Raw genomic sequence first — 19,569 nt, 5'->3', positions numbered from 1 at the left:
AAGAGTTATGGTTTAATCTGCTGTGCACCATCGAAAGTAGCACGTCACTCCTCTTCTCATAACCATGTTGCTTTGCTTTTGGAATTTCAAGCTGATGTTTTGAATTTTACTTGCTGATTTTCTCAGATAGTTTAGGGCTCAGGACGTTTTTATGTAATTGATTTCCTCACACACATACGCCATCTTCAATTCCTATTAGGATATGGCAGGCCTAGTTTGGCCCATAGGCTGGAGGTTCTTCATCCCTGTTTTAGGTCAAGACAAGTTCTGAAATCTCCATCTGCTCCATTTTGTTTGTAATAGGTGTTCTCCTTAGGGTTCTTGGTTACTGACTGCATTCTGTCCCCGTGTTCAAACTGTTGACAGGTTAAATTCCACAAAATAGGAGAAGCAAAACAGGCAGGAAATCGTTTTGTGGTATATCTGTTTAACAGCAGACTTATGCCATAATAAACCAGCTAGTCTCCAAGGCAGCCTTTGCTAACCTGGTATCCTCCATATGTTTTGGATTATAACTCCTATCAGCCCTTGCCAGCAAGGCTGTGCTTGCTGGGGTTGATGGGATTTGTAGTCCAAAACATACAGGGCACCAGGTTGGCAAAGTCTGCTCTAGGGAATCACAGCACTTTTTGCTGCATAGTCTAAGAGAAACTTCACATATTATGTATTTTAGATATAGTTCTAAATGTCCAGTGTATGTAGTTCTAAAAATGTAACGTGTGAATACAATAGGCCAATACAATAAGCCAGTGGTTCCCAAACGCTTTCCCCTCACAGACCCCTTGACAGTTGCTGAGGGTCTTGGTGGACCACTTAACGATTTTTCTGCCTGTTGTAGCTGTTGTTTTCTGCTGTGCCAGATGCTGTATTATTTCTAATTGTATGTTTATTGCTTGTTTTATTCTTATATATTGTATTTTTTGTATTCCATAGAATTCATGTTGTAGTACAACAAAATACAAGATAATAAGCAATAACATTCAATTAAAATCAATATGAATATTTAATACAGTGGATGTTTGGGAACAAGTTGTTACTTCCTTATTTGAAAAACTAATAAAATATATCTTAAAAATGCAGTGGATATGTCATCTCCCATCTTCAACCACAAATCCACAAACACACCGTGGACCACCTGAATAAAGCTCAAGGACCAAGTTGGGCAACCCCTGCAATAAGCATATGTTTGCAAATACATGTATTTTTTAAGTACACTAATCAGGATTTACAGTGGTTCCCTGTTGAGCGTACATTTAGGAGCAAACCCATGGCTGCTGCTGTATAATGTGTGAAACAGCCCTTAAACAATTACTTTTTTGAAAGTGTGCAAGATGGTCCTTTTTATTGTAGCAATGTTAGGTGATTAAGGGTGTTTATACCAGTAAAATGTGTGCCTGGCTTTGTTGTGCTATTGGTGCATATGTGAATTTTGTCAATGTTGACAGAAGAGTAGGGAGAACACCAGTGTCTTTTCCATTTCTTATTACACTACAGCCTGAAATATAATGTGTCCCTTAAGACACTGAGCAGTACCGCTTCATCATGTTTCAGCAGGCCAGTCAATTGCCACGTTTAATTTTAGCTGGGAGTGTTATATTAATTATCTGAGTAATATTGCTGTAATGAGATACCCACAAGGTTAATCTGTGTCATGTTCAGGATAAATGCTTGATACCTACTGGTAAATGATGGTACAAAGGCCTGAATGTTTTGATGGAATGATTGTCTGATTTCCAAAATGCCTTACACCTTGCTAACTATTCATCATCATCATCATCATCATCAAGTTTATTGTAGGGCCATAGGCCAACACAAGATACAATACCAAACATTTAATATATATTAATAATTTAAAACAGTATTAAAAGTATATGTATATATAAATCATATAAAATTTAAAAACGTTGAATTGTGCCAAATCTAGTAAGCTCTCACATGGTAACAATCCAATAAGAATTAAATATAGGCTGCTATCTTGTTTGTAATTCTAAAACAAATTTAGCTCTTAATTTTTGAACCGCTAGTGCAAAGAGAGATACATCATGAGTAATCTCTGGATTTAAGTCAGAGAGTAAGAGGAATATTTTGTCTACTTCCGTGCTCGTCCCGCCAATGTCAAACCACTTCCAAAGCAGTTTTGCTCTAGGGATCTGGTATATTGGGCAATTTAAAATTATGTGTGGAAGGTCCTCTGCCCCATTATAGCCGCAAATACATTTTCTTTGATCCTTAGGAATGTTTAATATTCTTCCCTCCCTTTCTGAGTTGGGGAGAGTAAAAAAACGGATTGCCGTAAATGCATGCCTAAGGTGCACAGGTAGTGTCTGAAGAAGATAAGAGGAGCATGTGTGGTCTTGCTTGAAACGCCAATACCAGGGGGCAGTTCTGCAATTGAGAAGGGACAAACGATCTAAGTATTCGGAGTGTTGAAACATCTTTGCTCTAAGGCTTTTCTGTGAATCTATTAAATTAAATTCTTGTATCGTTATATGGTATCTGTGTAATATGGCTTCAATTTTAACACCCCAAATAATTTGTGAATATGGGTGATTTAGGCATAAATTTAATAATTCCCTACCTTTCTGTAACATAGAAGATCTTATAAATTTTAACAGCGTTAAATGAATACGAGCACCTAGTGATGGTAAACCTGTCTCCACGAAGCATTGCCGCAGGAGTTCCTTGGGGCTGCGACAAAAGGCGCCTCAAGAAATTAGTTTGAATTGTCTCAAGGGCCAAAACTGCTTTATCATCCCATCCCCATATCGGTGCGCCATACAGAATCTGGGAAACTACTTTGGCCTCGAAGATTTTAAGAGCCGGAAGAATTAAATATCCACCGCTGGTGCAGAAAATTTTTAAAATTGCACCCACTGTTCTTATTGCTAGTTGCTTAGTCGATAGCCAGTGAGGTTTCCAGCAGAGGGTGTCCGAAAAAATCACCCCCAAATATTTAAAAGTATGGCACTGCTCTAGTTGGTGCTTACCCATCAGCCATCTATGGTTCACCGGTCTTTTCCCGAAGACTAAAACTTTTGTCTTCTGGTAATTTATGTTAAGCCTCTCATGGTTACATAGAGCGTGTAGTCTTCTCATCTGTTTTCTCAGACCGATTGGTATTAAAGAGAGGAGAACCATATCATCTGCATAAAATAATGCAGAGATCTTCCTGTGGCCGATGGAGGGAGGAAAATATTGGGGATCCGATAGATCAGCAATTATGTTAGTTAAAAAAAGATTAAACAATAAAGGGGCGAGAGGGCACCCCTGCTTGACACCCCTCTCAACTACAATTGGAGACGACAAATTCCCCTGACGGTTTATTCTCACCTGAGCTACAGTATCAGTGTATAGGGCTTTGATTAAATACAAAAGTCGACAATCTATTTTCATATTGTATAATTTTGTCCACAGTCTATGCCTATCCACAGAATCGAAAGCTGCGGCTAGATCTACAAATGCCGCATAAAGATGTTTAGTGGGGCCTGTTATGGTCTGGTTTGCCAAAATGTTCAAAGTTTGGCAGTGGTCAATTGGAGAAGACCCTCTCCTGAACCCAATCTGTTCTGGGGGTATCAGATGATTTAAGTCGGCCCACTGCTCTAGCTTTTGCAGGAGGTATTTGCTGTACAATTTGGTTGTCACATTCAATAGACTGATTGGGCGATAGTTGGATAGATCCGCCGGGTCATTTTTTTTATATATTGGGACTATAATACTCCGTCTCCAACCCTCCGGGATTATACCAGAATCATTGATTCTGGTAAACATAATAGCTAAAATGGGGGCCCACCATTCAGGAAAATGTTTAAACATTTCCGGAGGCAGAAAATCATTGCCTGGAGATTTCCCATTTTTTAACGAATTTATTAAAACTGAGATTTCTTCGATGGTTACAGGGGGCCACTGTGGTAAGGACGAGATAGTTAAATCCAAAGATGTAGTTTGAGGGGGTGAGAGAAGAGAGTATAGCCTCTCAAAGTGACTGAACCAGTCAGAAGATGTAATTTGCTGTGTTATAATGTGGCTAAATGATCCCATTCCTAGATTAGCTAGCTGCCAAAAAAGACGCTCTTGTTTTGCCGAGACCGCTTCAGCTAATCTCTGCCATCGATAGATAGCAAAATCTAGTTTTTTTTGTCTCAGCAAATTTCTATACTTAACCTTGGTAGTTTTGAAAAAATTTACATAGGCTTGGTCACTTGGATTTTTGAGTACTAGCCGTAGATGGTGTTTAAGTTTTCTTTTTACCGCTCTACATTCCTGATCATACCATGTTATGCGTGAATATGATCTATTTGTTACTGGCGGTTTCCGAGTCAGGAAGGGTTTTAACAAAGAAAGAATGTCCTGAAATGCCAATATTGGATCGAGTGTTCCATCTAATATTCCCTGGTGTATCAGTTGATATGGATTAGAGCTAAATTGGAATGCTATCTGATTCTTCCTATTCTCAGACCAGAGAATCCTTTTCAATGGACTAGGGGATTCCGTGTGGGGTGATGGAAACTTAACAGAATTAAAATGCATTAGATTTAATTGAAGAGGGAAATGATCACTCTCAGGTCTATATACGACCTTGAAATCGGCTATAGCTGACAGCAATGTTTGAGATGTTATCATGTAATCAATTAAACTTGTCCCCAGAGTAGATCTATAGGTAGCAGAGCCATGGGAGGAATCTACTGGAGAACCATTTAGTATTTCTAAAGAGTGTGCTGACACTAATTCTAATAGGAGCGGGCCTTGTTTATTTGTCTTATGGTCTTGAAGAGATCTAAATTGATAAGTATTTTGACCCTCTGGAGCCCAGTTCGATGCATTGATGCTAATCTGCCGTGGGTTCCCAATTCTAGCATTAAAATCCCCACTTAAAAGGAGGGAGTCATTTGGATATAGATCTTCTAACTGGTTAAGGATTTCATTCAGTTTACCCCACACATTGTTATCCTCTAATGCTAAAGCGTCTGTTGGAGGAATATAGACGTTAATGCAAATCAGGTTCTCATCCATTATATCCCTAATCCTGAGAGCCAATATTGTATGAGATAAAGGGGTTGGTAAAATGTTTACTTTGGATGAGTACATACTTGATACTAAGGTTACTAGGCCTCCTTTTGGGCGGCCTTTCCCTGAGGGTTTTACGGCCGGCGTTAAGAAAGATTGGTAGTTAGGAAGGAGATGATCTTCAGCAGAGGTGATCCAAGTTTCTTGTAAGCAAATAATTTTATATTTGCTCAAAAAATCTAGAAAATCTAAGTCATCTTTCTTATTTGCCCATCCATTGACATTCCATGATAAGATGGGAATCTGTCACAAGGCCGTAATCTCGTCAAACAGAAATGGATGGGCTATGCTGCCATTTGTAGGGTCAAGCCGCTTATAGGGCCGAAAAGCACCTGGCTGGCTGTTATGTAGAGGTTCCACCTCCCTAAGTTCTAGAGGAGGGGTTAATGTCCCTAGTTCATGTGCCTCCAAAAAGCGCATGCTTTCCCACTTCCCCGGGGGATCAATTTTTGCGTGTCTAGCAAGTTCATATCGAGGGGAGTTTTCCAAATTATTATCAAAGTAACTAGGAGGAGGGGAAAGATACAGCAATAATTTTATTTACTTAGCTATAAGATATAACAAACCTAAAAAGACATTCAGAATTCAGCCACTAATTTGGCTCTTAATTTCTTGTGCCAACAAAAATAAGGAAACTGCTGCTGGTGCAAAATGTGATGTCCTGTTTTTTGAGTGGGGCCACCAGCTAGAGTCATGTTAGTCCAATTCTTAAAGATCTGCACTGGTTGCCAATATATCTGGGCTGAATTCATGATTTTCAGATGATGTCTAAAACCCTGAATGACTTGGGACCTAAATACTTGTGGAAATGCCTCTCTCTGTTTGCCCTTGCAGAGGAGTTAAGATGGTACAATTCTCTGGGAAATGAGGGCAGGTCTCCTCTGTGGTGGCACTCTGACTTTGGAATTACTTCCCCCTTGAAATCTGGTTGGCACCTATACCTGGCTGTTTACTCAGGCATTTGAACAAAAGTGCTGCTATACTTTAAAATTATTTTAATTGATGTTTCTATTCTATTTTTATTGTATTGTGTTTATGAGTTCTGCATGTAATGTATTGTTACCCACCCAAACATATCCATATGTGGTGTGGAATATAAATTGTCCAAATAAATAAATTTCCACACTTGAGGTAGTTTGAAAAATGCTTCCCACAATAATGGCAAATGAGTGTTTGCAACTGGATTCTCCACACAATCCTGGCTGAATTGGGAGCCTGCTTGAAGTCCCAAATGCTCCCATGGGCAATTGTGTAGAGTACTGCTGAAATTGACCAGAGTACTGTTTCAGAAGAAAACACCCTCTTCAAACTCAAACTTGTAGATAAACATAGTTTTGAAACCAAAGAACAGATAACACAAAGACATTCCTGTCTTTAAAATGCCCTGTTTATGTTATTTTCTAAATCATCACAAGATAGATTTTCCTGGTGTTTTATTCTCCCTTGAAATCATATTGATGGTGTGTTGATGACCTAACTTTGCCTGGAAATAAACAATGTTATTCTTCTGGTCTATGGGACCACAAAGAGAAAAATATTTTTCACGTAGGATTAAGCTATCAGTTGGGAAATAAGTTACAGGTTTCCACTGAAAAATAATTTTTTTCTTTACCCTCTGTGATAAAGAAATTGCATCATCCTAGTAAGTTTTAAATGAGTTATAACTTTTTTCTTAGAATTGCAAAAATTGATTTCCTGGCAAGCATTTTTTATATATATTTCTGTAAGGATTCAGTTCTTTTAAATGATCATTTCTATTTTTTAAGTTGTCTTAAGTGAATAGAAGGATTCAGAAATATTTTTTTCTGAATCTGAATTTTTCTGAATACAACTGCAGCACTGGGGGACTGAAGGAGATCTGCCCTGGGAATGAATATCTGAGCATCTGGGTGCTTGCTTGCTTGCTCCTCTGTGTTGCTATCTCTTTAGACAGATGAATTATCTTGACCTATTACAATTTTGGTTCAGGCCTGGTTATGGGACCGAATTGGCCTTGGTCACCCTGATGAATTACCTTTATAGGGAGAAGGCCAGGGGAAGTGTGACCTTGTTATTCTTACTTGATCTCTCGGCGGCTTTTGATACCATTGACCATGGCATCCTTCTGGGCTGACTTGGTGAGATGGGTACTGGAGGCACTGTTTTACAGTGGTTCCAGTCCTATCTCCAGGGTCGTTTTCGGAGAATAGCATTGCGTGATTGTCTTTTGGCCCCCTAGCAGCCCCCTAGCAGCATTTTGTCCCAATGCTGTTTAACATCTATATGAAGCCCTTGGGAGAGATCATCAGGAGATTTGGGGTGAGGTGTCAGCAGTACTCCGATGATACCCAGCTCTATTTCTTTGTAACATCTGAATCGGTAGAGGCCATGCAAGCCCTGGACCGCTGTCTGGACTCGGTGATGGGCTGGATGAGGGCCAATCAACAGAGTCTGAATCTTAGCAAGCTGGAGGTGCTATGGGTTGGTGGTTCCTGAGTTCAGCTAGTTGGTCAGTTGCCTGCTTTGGATGGGGTCATACTTCCTTTGAAAGAGCAGGTCCATAGTCTGGGGATGCTCCTGATGTCACTAGAGGCCCAGGTGACCTCAATGGCCAGCAGTGCCTTTTACCAGCTGCGGCCATTTCTGGATCGGGATAGCCTGACCACTGTTGACCATGCACTGGTAACCTCCAGGCTGGATTACTGTAATGTGCTCTATGTGGGGCTACTCTTGAGGTTGGTCCGGAAGGTGCAGCTGGTGCAAAATGCATCAGTGAGACTGCTCACTGGGGCAGCGTATTGCCAACATGTCACCCTGCTGCTGAAAGAATTGCACTGGCTACCTATTAGTTAGTAGGCTAAGTTCAAGCTTCTAGTTTTGGTGTACAAAGCCCTATACAGCTTGGGACCAGGATGCCTGAAAGACTGCCTTATCCCTTATTTACCCAGGTCCCTGTGCTCTGCAAGTGAGGGCCTTCTGCAGATACCATCTTATCAGGAGGCCCGTTCTGCACAACATAGGAAGCAGACCTTTAGTGTAGCAGCACCTACCCTTTGTAACCTCCCCTCCCCTTAAATATTAGACAGGTGCCATCTCTGTTATCTTTTTGGTGCCTGCTGAAGAACTTCCTCTTTCAACAAGCCTTTTAAGGAGAGAGTTTGCATCTGTGTTGGAATTGCTTTTTAATATGTTTTTAAACCTTTTTAAATATGTTTTAAAGCTTTTAAAAATGTTTTTAAAGATGTTTTGTTTTAATATATTTTAAAGTCTGTTTTTATGAGGTTTTAAAGTGTTTTTAGTGCTTTTGTTTGCCGCCCTGGGTTCCTACTTGGAGGACAGGTGGGATATAAATCTAATAATAAATAAATAAATATTTATTTTTCATCTGTTACATTTGAATGGTAGAGGTTGGGGGTAAAGAGGAAGGGGGCAACCAAACTATATGCGAAGGTGATAAAATGGTTGTCTGCTCCTTTGTCATACTTCTTGAGCTTGGCACTTTGTTTCATCTCAATAATATATATTTTTTTTTTACTTTTGAAATATTGCTAGCTAATATGATTTGACCAAAGTTCAACATTTCTAAGTATCACTGATTTAATTGTTGTGGTACAAACAGGCACTTAACTGTTACTGAAATTATCAAAAGTTAAAGCTCTTAGAGGCAAAAAGTCTTCCTTCAGAAAATGGAAGTCTTGTCCGAATGAATAAAATAAAAAAGAACACAAACTCTGGCAAAAGAAATGCAAGAAGACAGTAAGGGATACTAAAAAAGGATTTGAGGAGCACATTGCTAAGCACATAAAAACCAACAACAAAAAATTCTATAAATACATTCAAAACAGGAGACCATCTAGGGAGGCGATTGGACCCTTGGATGATAAGGGAATCAAAGGTGTACTAAAGAATGATAAGGAGATTGCAGAGAAGCTAAATGAATTCTTTGCATCTGTCTTCACAGTGGAAGATATAGGGCAGATCCCTGAACCTGAACTAACATTTGCAGGAAGGGATTCTGAGGAACTGAGACAAATAGTGGTAACGAGAGACGAAGTTCTAGGTTTAATGGACAATATAAAAACTGACAAATCACCGGGCCCAGATGGCATCCACCCGAGAGTGCTCAAAGAACTCAAATGTGAAATTGCTGATCTGCTCACTAAAATATGTAACTTGTCCCTTGGGTCCTCCAACATGCCTGAGGACTGGAAAGTGGCAAATGTAACGCCAATCTTCAAAAAGGGATCCAGAGGGGATCCCGGAAATTACAGGCCAGTTAGCTTAACTTCTGTCCCTGGAAAACTGGTAGAAAGTATGATTAAAGCTAGATTAAGTAAGCACATAGAAGAACAAGCCATGCTGAAGCAGAGCCAGCATGGCTTCTGCAAAGGAAAGTCCTGTCTCAGTAACCTATTAGAATTCTTTGAGAGTGTCAACAAGCATATAGATAGAGGTGATCCAGTGGACATAGTGTACTTAGACTTTCAAAAAGCATTTGACAAGGTACCTCACCAACGACTTCTGAGGAAGCTTAGCAGTCATGGAATAAGAGGAGAGGTCCTCTTGTGGATAAGAAATTGGTTAAGAAGCAGAAAGCAGAGAGTAGGAATAAATGGACAGTTCTCCCAATGGAGGGCTGTAGAAAGTGGAGTCCCTCAAGGATCGGTATTGGGACCTGTACTTTTCAACTTGTTCATTAATGACCTAGAATTAGGAGTGAGCAGTGAAGTGGCCAAGTTTGCTGACGATACTAAATTGTTCAGGGTTGTTAAAACAAAAAGGGATTGCGAAGAGCTCCAAAAAGACCTCTCCAAACTGAGTGAATGGGCAGAAAAATGGCAAATGCAATTCAATATAAACAAGTGTAAAATTATGCATATTGGGGCAAAAAATCTGAATTTCACATATACGTTCATGGGGTCTGAACTGGTGGTGACCGACCAGGAGAGAGACCTCAGGGTTGTAGTGGACAGCACAATGAAAATGTCGACCCAGTGTGCGACAGCTGTGAAAAAGGCAAATTCCATGCTAGCGATAATGAGGAAAGGTATTGAAAATAAAACAGCCGATATCATCATGCCGTTGTATAAATCTATGGTGCGGCCGCATATGGAATACTGTGTACAGTTCTGGTCGCCTCATCTCAAAAAGGATATTATAGAGTTGGAAAAGGTTCAGAAGAGGGCAACCAGAATGATCAAGGGGATGGAGCGACTCCCTTACGAGGAAAGGTTGCAGCATTTGGGCCTTTTTAGTTTAGAGAAAAGGCGGGTCAGAGGAGACATGATAGAAGGGTATAAAATTATGCATGGCATTGAGAAAGCGGATAGAGAAAAGTTTTTCTCCCTCTCTCATAATACTAGAACTCATGGACATTCAAAGAAGCTGAATGTTGGAAGATTCAGGACAGACAAAGGGAAGTACTTCTTTACTCAGGGCATAGTTAAACTATGGAATTTGCTCCCACAAGATGCAGTAATGGCCACCAGCTTGGATGGCTTTAAAAGAAGATTAGACAAATTAATGGAGGACAGGGCTATCAATGGCTACTAGCCATGATGGCTGTGCTCTGCCACCCTGAAAACCAGTTGCCGGAAGCCTCAGGAGGTCCTGCTTGCGGGCTTCCCCCAGGCACCTGCTTGGCCACTGTGAGAACAGGATGCTGGACTAGATGGGCCACTGGCCTGATCCAGCAGGCTCTTTTTATGTTCTTATGTCCTTAACTTTGTGACTGAATCGTGTGCATTGTTTACTAAAATATCTGTATTATTTCCATCCTATATCTGACAAAGCAGGACTAACAAAGTTGTAGGAGAGATGGTACACCCATCCAGAAAATGCCCACAAACCACAATTGATATATGCTACAAAGTTATTATTATTTTTTTAAAAAGGGTCTCTGTCAGTTTAGTCCAACAGACAATAATTGCACACACATGTACTGCACGTGATATTACTGTGGTCATTTATTCATACACACTTTGGAAACTGATATATTTGGGCAGTTAGGAGAGCCAGAGTAGTATGGACTTGGACTGAACTGAGGCGAGCTACATTCAGATACCTGCTTAGTTAAGTAATTGGGTAAATAATTTTCTCAGCCTAACCTACCTAAGAGGTATAAATGATGATAAAATGAGATTATCTGTTTTCACATGCTAGGAGCATCCAGTATATATTTTATTATTAAACCTATATCTATAGATATAGATTTAACAAATAGGGCCCTGCAACAGAATGCTATAGTGTGGACTGCTTCTGGTCAAGGTTCCATCCACCCCATTCTCTTTCCTTCCTCCACCCCCAAATTTTCCATTCCCCCCCAATAGTCAATTAGCATGTGCACCGATCATTTTCAGTTCTTATTGAGCTTCTTTTATTTGTGTGTGTGTGTGGGGTCTCTCTACATTTTGGAGTTTATTTGGTGGGGTATACATACTAGTGCACAACCCCAGCTACAATAAAATAAGTTTTGATTCTCCATTCAGTTTTATAGAGCTCTCACATCCGTCCGTGGGGACATTAAAAAGTAGATTCTCAGTGTAAGGCACATGTTGCCAAATTCTTCCAAGCTACTCAGCAAGTGGATTGCACTGTGAAAGACCAACCCAAATTGTGTTTGCATTTTGACAACTTTGTAGGGCAGTCCAATATCTCAGAGACGAGGTCAGGTGTCCTGCTCCCCTGGTGCATTCACTATAGCTGCCCAATTTCCCTGCTTTTTAAAGTTTGATAGAAAGATCTGTGGGCTATAGGTACTTTCTTAAACCGCAAGGTTTTTTGCCTATTAGTGAATAATATCAATAATCCAGCAACCATAAACTTATAACAATATACAAATAATTAAAGATCACAATCAATCACTAATAAATATATAAGCTCTGATTAAGAATTCCAGATGGAGGCATACTCCTCACTGGTGGCTCTCTGTCCCTGTCTTTCTCGTCAGTGTATGCAGCAAAATCATATATGACTGGTGTAAATTTGTCCTTTACCCTGCTCCAGTTTATAAGTCAACATTTTTACCAGTGCCAGTTGCCAAACTTTTCAAAAGCAATCATCCATTGTGGCACCCTTAAAGTCTTACCAAAATCTGGCCACCATTAAACAAGCTGCTATCAATTCCTTACTTTTTAGGTCTATATTTTGTCCAAGGCTATCTGTTCTAACTAGTCTGTATTCCAACTAACACATGGATCTATGGGTGGAACTATACGTTGTGAAAACAACAACAACAAAGGGCTCCCATCCCTGCACTTGTTTGTAACAGTTCATGCAGAGTGAGAGATTTTGATACTGTTTTTAGCCAATGGCCATTACTATATGGAAAAACATACAAAAGAACATATTTATAAAACATTAAATTTCAATCCGATAAAACATGGATAAAACCCTAAAACTACAAATGGAAGTGATAAGAATTTACTATATTTGTTTCGATTAGGAGCACACTCAATTGAGCTCCTCTTAGCTTTTAACACTGGTGTAATTTAGGAGGGCCTTTCTGATCTTTGTTGCTGGTAATGCAAACAAAGCTATCCTATAAGTGAGAAATGTATCTGTATCTGCCAGCAGCCATCTGATCTGGTTGGCCTTCTAAAGAAGTCTGTCTGAAAAGGAAGGATGAACTTGGCCCTCAGTGAATTATATAAAGGGCAGTAAAGGATATAATGCTCCATACCCTCATTTTGCCCTGATTCACATATACACAGGTGGTCTTTTGATTTTTTGTGTGTGTGTATCTACCAGCCAGATATTAAGTGGGCATCAGCTGAAATCTGAGCTGAGTGAAAGCAGGGTTGGCCTACCCTGCCAACTCGGATCTTAATATCGGTGTTAGAATAAAGCTGTTGTATAAGAAATAACATCTAATCTGTTTAATGAGCAGGCATCTAATTTTCCCCATAAACGTTATCTATGGAGTCAAAAGCAGATGACAATTCTACAAATGCAACATATAATTTCTTTGATGCATTATGTACATATTTTTGAATTAGATAGTTCAAAACAAAGCACCAATCAATTGTTCTAAAACCCTTGTGAAAACCAGCCTGCATTGGGGATAAAATATGTTGTTCTTTTACCCAAAGTTCTAGTTTATCTAGAAGGTGTCATGTATATATTTTAGCAGGGACATCCAGTAAACTTATTGGGTGATAATTTTGGAGTTCCCCTGATTGCTTTTCTTGTAAATTGGGACTACAATGCTAGACATCCAGCTCACTGGCAATATTCCAGTTGCATTAATTGTTGTGAATAATGTTGCCAAGATTGGCGCCCACCACACTGGATCTATATGAAAAATTTCAGCTGGTAGCACATCCCAACCTGGGACTTTACCAAGGATGAGCTTCCCAATAAGACTTTTTATTTCTATTTCCAAAATGCAGGACCCATTTTGCCATTGGGATTTGACCCTCCACTGCTGGTTTAATTTGTCTGAGACAGCGTGCTACGAGGTCCCAGAAGTATTTTTCATTCTTACTAATAATAGCTTGCCCAAGATCTTTCCAAAATGTGTTGGCATAATCCTCCTTTTTCCCTCTTAAGAGGTTCTTGTATGTTCGTCTCTGTATTAAAAACCTCCTAATTTGCTCATCAGATTTATTTGTCCTTAGGGATCTAGCTGCTTTTACCAAAATATAAAGCCTTATACGGCACGGGACCACGATACCTGTTGGAACGCCTCTTCCAATACGAACTGGCCCGCTACGTTCTGCTACGAAGGCCCTCCTCCAGGTTCCGACTCATAGAGAGGCCCGGATGGTGGTGACAAGATCTAGGGCCTTCTCAGTGGTGGCCCCCGAACTGTGGAACAGTCTCCCCGAGGAGGTGCACCTGGCGCCAACACTGATGTCCTTTCGGCGCCAGGTTAAAACCTTCCTCTTTTCCAAAGCATTTTAATTTAAATTAACCTGATTTTCATATTTGTTGTATTGATTTTAGATTGTTGTTATTTTATATGTTTTTATTTTATTATATTGTGTATTTTATTGTATTCTTTGTGTTCACCGCCCAGAGAGCTATTGCTAGTCGGGCGGTATATAAGTCTAATAAATAAATAAATAAATAAAAAATCTGTTTGCTATTTCTACATTCTGCATCAAACCAAGACTGAGTATGAGGTTTCAGCTTATGACGCCCAGATTTTACCAAAAAGGGCCTTAGGTTTTCAAAACCTGATATATGGTAACAGCATTGCTTTCCTTATTTATGAGTTCTCCTCTTGGCTTCACTTGGCCTGATTCTTCAACATTTGCCTTATTTCATCTGCCACAATTAATGACCATCTAATTCGTCTTTCCCCAATATGAGTACCCTGAATAGGGTGAAAAATGGTGGGTTGTTTTCTGCTCTTAATATTACCTACCTCTACAACCAATGAAAAATGATCATGCTCCACCTGTTCCTCTAATGTGAAAGGTTGTATCTTTGAATAGATGTTATGTGACCCAAATATATAATCAACTACACTACCCCCCTTCTGGGTTAAATAGGTATAATGACCTATCCCAGTGGTTCCCAACCTTTATGAGTACGGGATCCCTTTTGTAAACTCAAAAAATTTTGTGACCCCCACATGCTAATTGTTGTAATTTTAGTCTCTGTTAATTGAAAAAAATACATAATGAACTGTTAAATAATGTCATTTTTTAATTGAAAAAATGCATAATGAAGTGTTAAGTAGTCATTTTTAAAATTCATCTCAACAACAAATATGATGATGATATTTATTATCTGCCCTTCACCAGAAAGTTCCAGGCAGATTACAGAATATAAATAACTTCTCACAATAGTCAACTTACTAGGTAACTAGGGGCTTCACTCGCCAACCCTATACACATACGTACACACAGAGAGACACTCCCAAAACATGCACACACACACACCGGAGCTTCCAAAACACACACATCCACACCTAACACCTACACCCAGGGACTCCCATCCCTCGCCACAGGGACTCCAGAACAGGTCCCTCCCCAAATGAATCTGTGAAACCCACAATGTGAAGAAGAGTGAAACCAGGCCACATTCACACCATGTATTTATTCCGCTATTATTCCACTTTAAATACTCATGGCTTCCCCCAAAGAAGCCTGGGAAGTGTAGTGTGTGAAAGGTGCTGAGAGTTGTTAGGAGGCTCCTGTTCTCCTCAGAGAGCTACAGTTCTCTGACTGGTTTAACGTTCCAACCCTCTTCCCAGGAAACTCTGGGTATTGTAGATCTGTGAGGAGAACAAGGATCTTGTAACAACTCTTAGCACCCTTAAGAAACTACACTTCCCAGCATACTTTGGGGGAAGCCATGACTGTTTCAAGTGGAATAATAGTGGAATAAATGTACAGTGAATGCAACCCAACAGTGTCCAGGGGACCAAATGATTAACTGTTGACAGGTTCTTAAAATCAGGCTCATACATCCATGGTGTAACTGAGTTAACGAGAAGTGCTGTTTTGCAGCTCTCGGAGATTGAAAGTCTGGTTGAAGTGATGTAAGTTTCAACCTTAAATCTGGTTCCACAACTAACTTGTTTTGATATTTTGATTTCAATGCAACAAGTGCATTGGCTTCTTCTCTCCCCCCGCCTTTCTCCCCCCCCCCGAAGAAAAGGGATTCCTCTTACTTTTCAAGAAGCTACTATGCCGGGAGGGAAGAAGAATAAAACATCCCTTCTGACTTTTTCAGCCCAGTGCTGCTCCCCCTTCATCAGAGAGGAGAAAAGCCTCTGTAAAAGCCACTCTTGCCTCCACTCTCTTGTCCCTTTACTGCAGGTTTTCAATCTGGGCTGGCTACCTCCTGCACGCCATTTTTGGCGGGAAGGTGTGCAGTGTAGACATTCTAGAATGGGAGTGATCCAGATTTCATGTGTAGTGGCTACCTGACAGAAAATTACCAGATATAGAGTGCATGTGGAGTAGTTTTAAGCTGTGTAGCCACTATGCATGCAAGCTGAATCAGTCCTATTCAAGAGAGCTTGCAGTGTACACCTTCACGTTCAGCCCAAACCATCTAGTTCAGGAGGTGGGTGGCTAGCAGGTGATGGTGCAGCAGCGTTATGTCTGGGACTGGGGAAGAGAAGCATTTAGCATACTTAACTAAAGCTAAAAATCACCCCCACAGCGAGTGGCTCATGGGTTACATGCCTTGCCACCTGTGCAGCCGTGGGCAAGCTGCATAGTCCCAAGGAGCCCAATTGCCCCCCAGCTGGCAGTTGCGGACAGGCAAGGGGCTGGCTTGTGCAGCTGTGGCAAGCTGAGCAAGCCCTAGCCAGCTGGGGAGGACTAGCCTCAGAGGGAGGCAGTGGTAAACCCCCTCTGAATGCCACTTACCATGAAAACCCTATTCATAGGGTAGCCATAAGCCATTTCCATTTGGGGGCCATGGCCTTCAGGTTGGGAATCATTAACTTATCCAAAGACCCACCATTTAAGCATTGTAGCTGATGCTTATATACAATATTATAAAGTATTTGTCCATTGCTATTAATGATGCTATCCTGTAAATGTCTGTCTGGGATACTTACATTATCCTCATCTAAGGCAAGGGTTTTATGAATTTGTTCATTATTTCCATCAATTTGGGCATTAAAATTTCCACACAGCATAACATCTGCTCTTGGGAATACTTCCTCAATACGTTGTAACACTTGCTCGAACTGCTGCCAGACTTGTTTGCCATTTTGATTCATGGGTTTGGGAGGCATATATACGTTCAAGCAAATGACTGGATTAACTCTAGAAACATTTACTAATATAGCCTGAATGTATCAATTGTTTGTTAATTTTAAGTCCCATATATCCAAATCTGTGTCTATAGAAAGAAGTACAGCCAAACCTCCACTTCCGCTCCCATACTTTGATGTTTTTAGGGCTGGAAGAGCCACTATTTTAAACCCTTGGAGGTAGATATCATTCACATCCTTAGGCCAAGTTTCTTGAAGGCACAACAAATCAAATGTTTGCATATAAGGGATAAATTCAGAGTCAAGAAACTTATTTGACCAGTCTGCCATGTTCCACAAGAGAATACATAATAAATGTTCTGAATTTTTTGCTATTAATCTATCTTGGTTAAGAGAACTGCAGTGTCTAAAAGCCCACTGCCATTATGTACCTGGACTGGTCCTATATACCTATGCCCACCCCTGTCCAGTGTTTGTTGCTGGTTTGGGGTGGGACTAGCCAGTTCATGTGATTCCAAGTATCTATAAGATGTGCATCGCTCACTGGTGGGTATTGACCTGAGGTATACTCTGTTTCTCTCAGAAGGGTCTCTAATCTTACCATTTGTCTCCAGGAGGTCCTTGCTATCTGATGTTCGACGGGGGACACCTTCACTGGGCAGTTCTCCATCTGTAGATTTGACAGTTCCTGTTCCATCTTTTCTTTTGTCTACAGATCTAGATAGGAACACTTTAAAATGAGTAGGCTGGTTTGCAGCTGTGCTTCCTGTATTTTGTTGGTTGCACCTCTGTATTTGGCTTAACTTGTTCTGCAACTTTTCTAGCTTTTTCATAAACTTGTATTGTTCCTTATCAGGAAGTTTATGAAAAGCAATGATCAGATCCTCCTCTCCTAGCTCAGTCCAATCCTGCTGGTCTGAGACTAGGACCTTATGGGCTAGCTTACTCAAGTCCGGTGTCACTTGCATAGGAACCTCAAGATTGTCTTCCATTGCTGTTATGTCTCCAGTAGGGATAATAATTGAACCATCCTTCTGAATTGGGCTCTCACGGCCATCCAAATTTGTAGCGAGTCTAGTTGGAGAGAAAAAATCCCCCCCTGTATCCTCCTTTTTAAAGTGCAGCAGGGATCTTACTGTTATATCTTTAAAATGCCTATAGGGAGCACCCCTTTCTGGGTTAGCAGTTCTTTCCTTCTCATAATCATTGCTGGGATTCTTCGGGAACTAAAAATTAGGAGAATTGTCCTAGTGTGTCTGTTATTAAAAAGACTCCTAATTGATTTTAGATATATAATACCTGAAAGTAACCCCAGTAGTAGTGTCAGATGTCTTTTAGCTTCCCAAAACCGAACCCCAATTGGACAGAGGACCCTTATATGGGAACAAGTGAACAATAACTTCACATGGTCTCAATATCAAGTCCATTGAATAAAGAGGAGTTCTTATTTCTTTGCCCTTTGATGGGTTATTATAAGATGCATGCTTAGACTCTCCCTGCCATTCCTGATGATGAGTATTAAAAGGTGGAGGAGTATGGAAGTACCTATTAAAGAGGCAGTCCAGCTTCTCCGTAATATTATCCATTTCTTTATAGATGGATTGGACTGTCCGGTTGATCAATAGTGATCGTTCCACCAGCGGATCAACTTTTCCAGGTGTTAGTTTCTGTTACTGTTCAGATGAAAAAGGAGAAAAAGCACTGCTTGCCTTTCTGTCCTTCACCTCAGATTTATGGTCAGTCGCTTCTGCACATAGGGAGTCAAAACGATTCCAAAATGCAATTGTAAATTTCTCAGGGCCAGAGTCAGGTGTTTCCATCAGCTGGAAATACTTATCCATTCTACTTTGTTTGGTGCTTGGAGGCAGCAAATTATCTCCCTTATCAAAGATTCTGAATCTTTTAAGTTTTTCCATCTCTGCTGTTACAAGAGTTAATTAGGCACGGTTCCTTAGTGTTGTTTTATTCAGGTTGAACTGGAGATTGTATTTAGAGAGATTAGGAAAGGGGGGGTTGAAATTTATAGCTCAGTCTGCACTCTTTGCACACTAAACTTTTATAGCCCAAGGTATAGAACACAGCTGTGAGCCTACATCCCCAATAGTTTGCAGCAATGAATTTAAGACCTTTAAAATCCATGAGAAAGAGATAAGGCAGATATTCTCAATATCTGTTTACAACAGTCAGTGCCGCCCAGCAAGCTGCAGCATTCTGAAACAATTTGGAGCAATTTAAAATTATAAAATGTCAATAAAACCTAAGAGACTATAAAACAAACTGCAGAGCTTGGAGCAAGGCAGCCTCCCCCATCACAATCTTGAATCCTACCTCCAAGTGGAATTATTTGCAGTGGAGAATCAGCAACTGGAAGGAAAGTGTTTAACTCTTCCAGTGCCTGCTGATTGTTACTCTTGCTGTTTTTTTCAAGGTTCCTTTCCCCCTCCCCCCAGGTCTGAGGCCGGAAGAAGCTCAGCCACATGGAAAATGCTGACCCTTGATGAGTCTTAATTTTATTTGAGCTAGTGACTGTATTTGGATTTTAATGTTATTGCACCTGTACTGCAAAACATTTACCTTGTATTTTGTATCATTGTTGAACACTGCCTGGAGATACTTGACAGAGGTATATAAATATTAGAAATAAATAGGGGCTTTTACAGGGGATAACTGGTTGGCAGAGGAAGCGTTAAGCCCCCCACCCCACCCTGGCTACTTATTCTAAACTATAAATCATCCTTCCCGTTAATTCACATTAACTAGCCACAAGTGCTTGGAAAACTTGGGGTATAATGTGTAAATTTATCTTGGTGTGTTTAAAAAATGAACAATCAATTGCATAG

The 19,569-nt window shown here is 40.3% G+C and overlaps 1 long non-coding RNA gene across 1 annotated transcript in view; it reads right to left on the bottom strand.

Annotated features, from left to right (window-relative positions):
- The window catches only part of LOC133384850 (uncharacterized), a 39,773-nt gene extending 20,634 nt beyond the window's left edge, over window positions 1-19,139 (bottom strand). Inside the window, exons 1-2 of the long non-coding RNA XR_009762721.1 lie at window positions 19,058-19,139; window positions 17,331-17,446 (exon numbers count right to left, since the gene is read on the bottom strand). This is a non-coding gene — a long non-coding RNA (uncharacterized LOC133384850). The remainder of the gene's footprint in view (window positions 1-17,330; window positions 17,447-19,057) is intronic.
- Window positions 19,140-19,569: the final 430 nt, after the last annotated feature.

The sequence above is a fragment of the Rhineura floridana genome, chromosome 5 (assembly GCF_030035675.1).
Source record: "Rhineura floridana isolate rRhiFlo1 chromosome 5, rRhiFlo1.hap2, whole genome shotgun sequence".
Lineage (NCBI taxonomy): Eukaryota > Metazoa > Chordata > Lepidosauria > Squamata > Rhineuridae > Rhineura > Rhineura floridana.
Note: the sequence above shows the minus strand (reverse complement) of the source record. Positions and strands in the feature narration are given on the sequence as shown.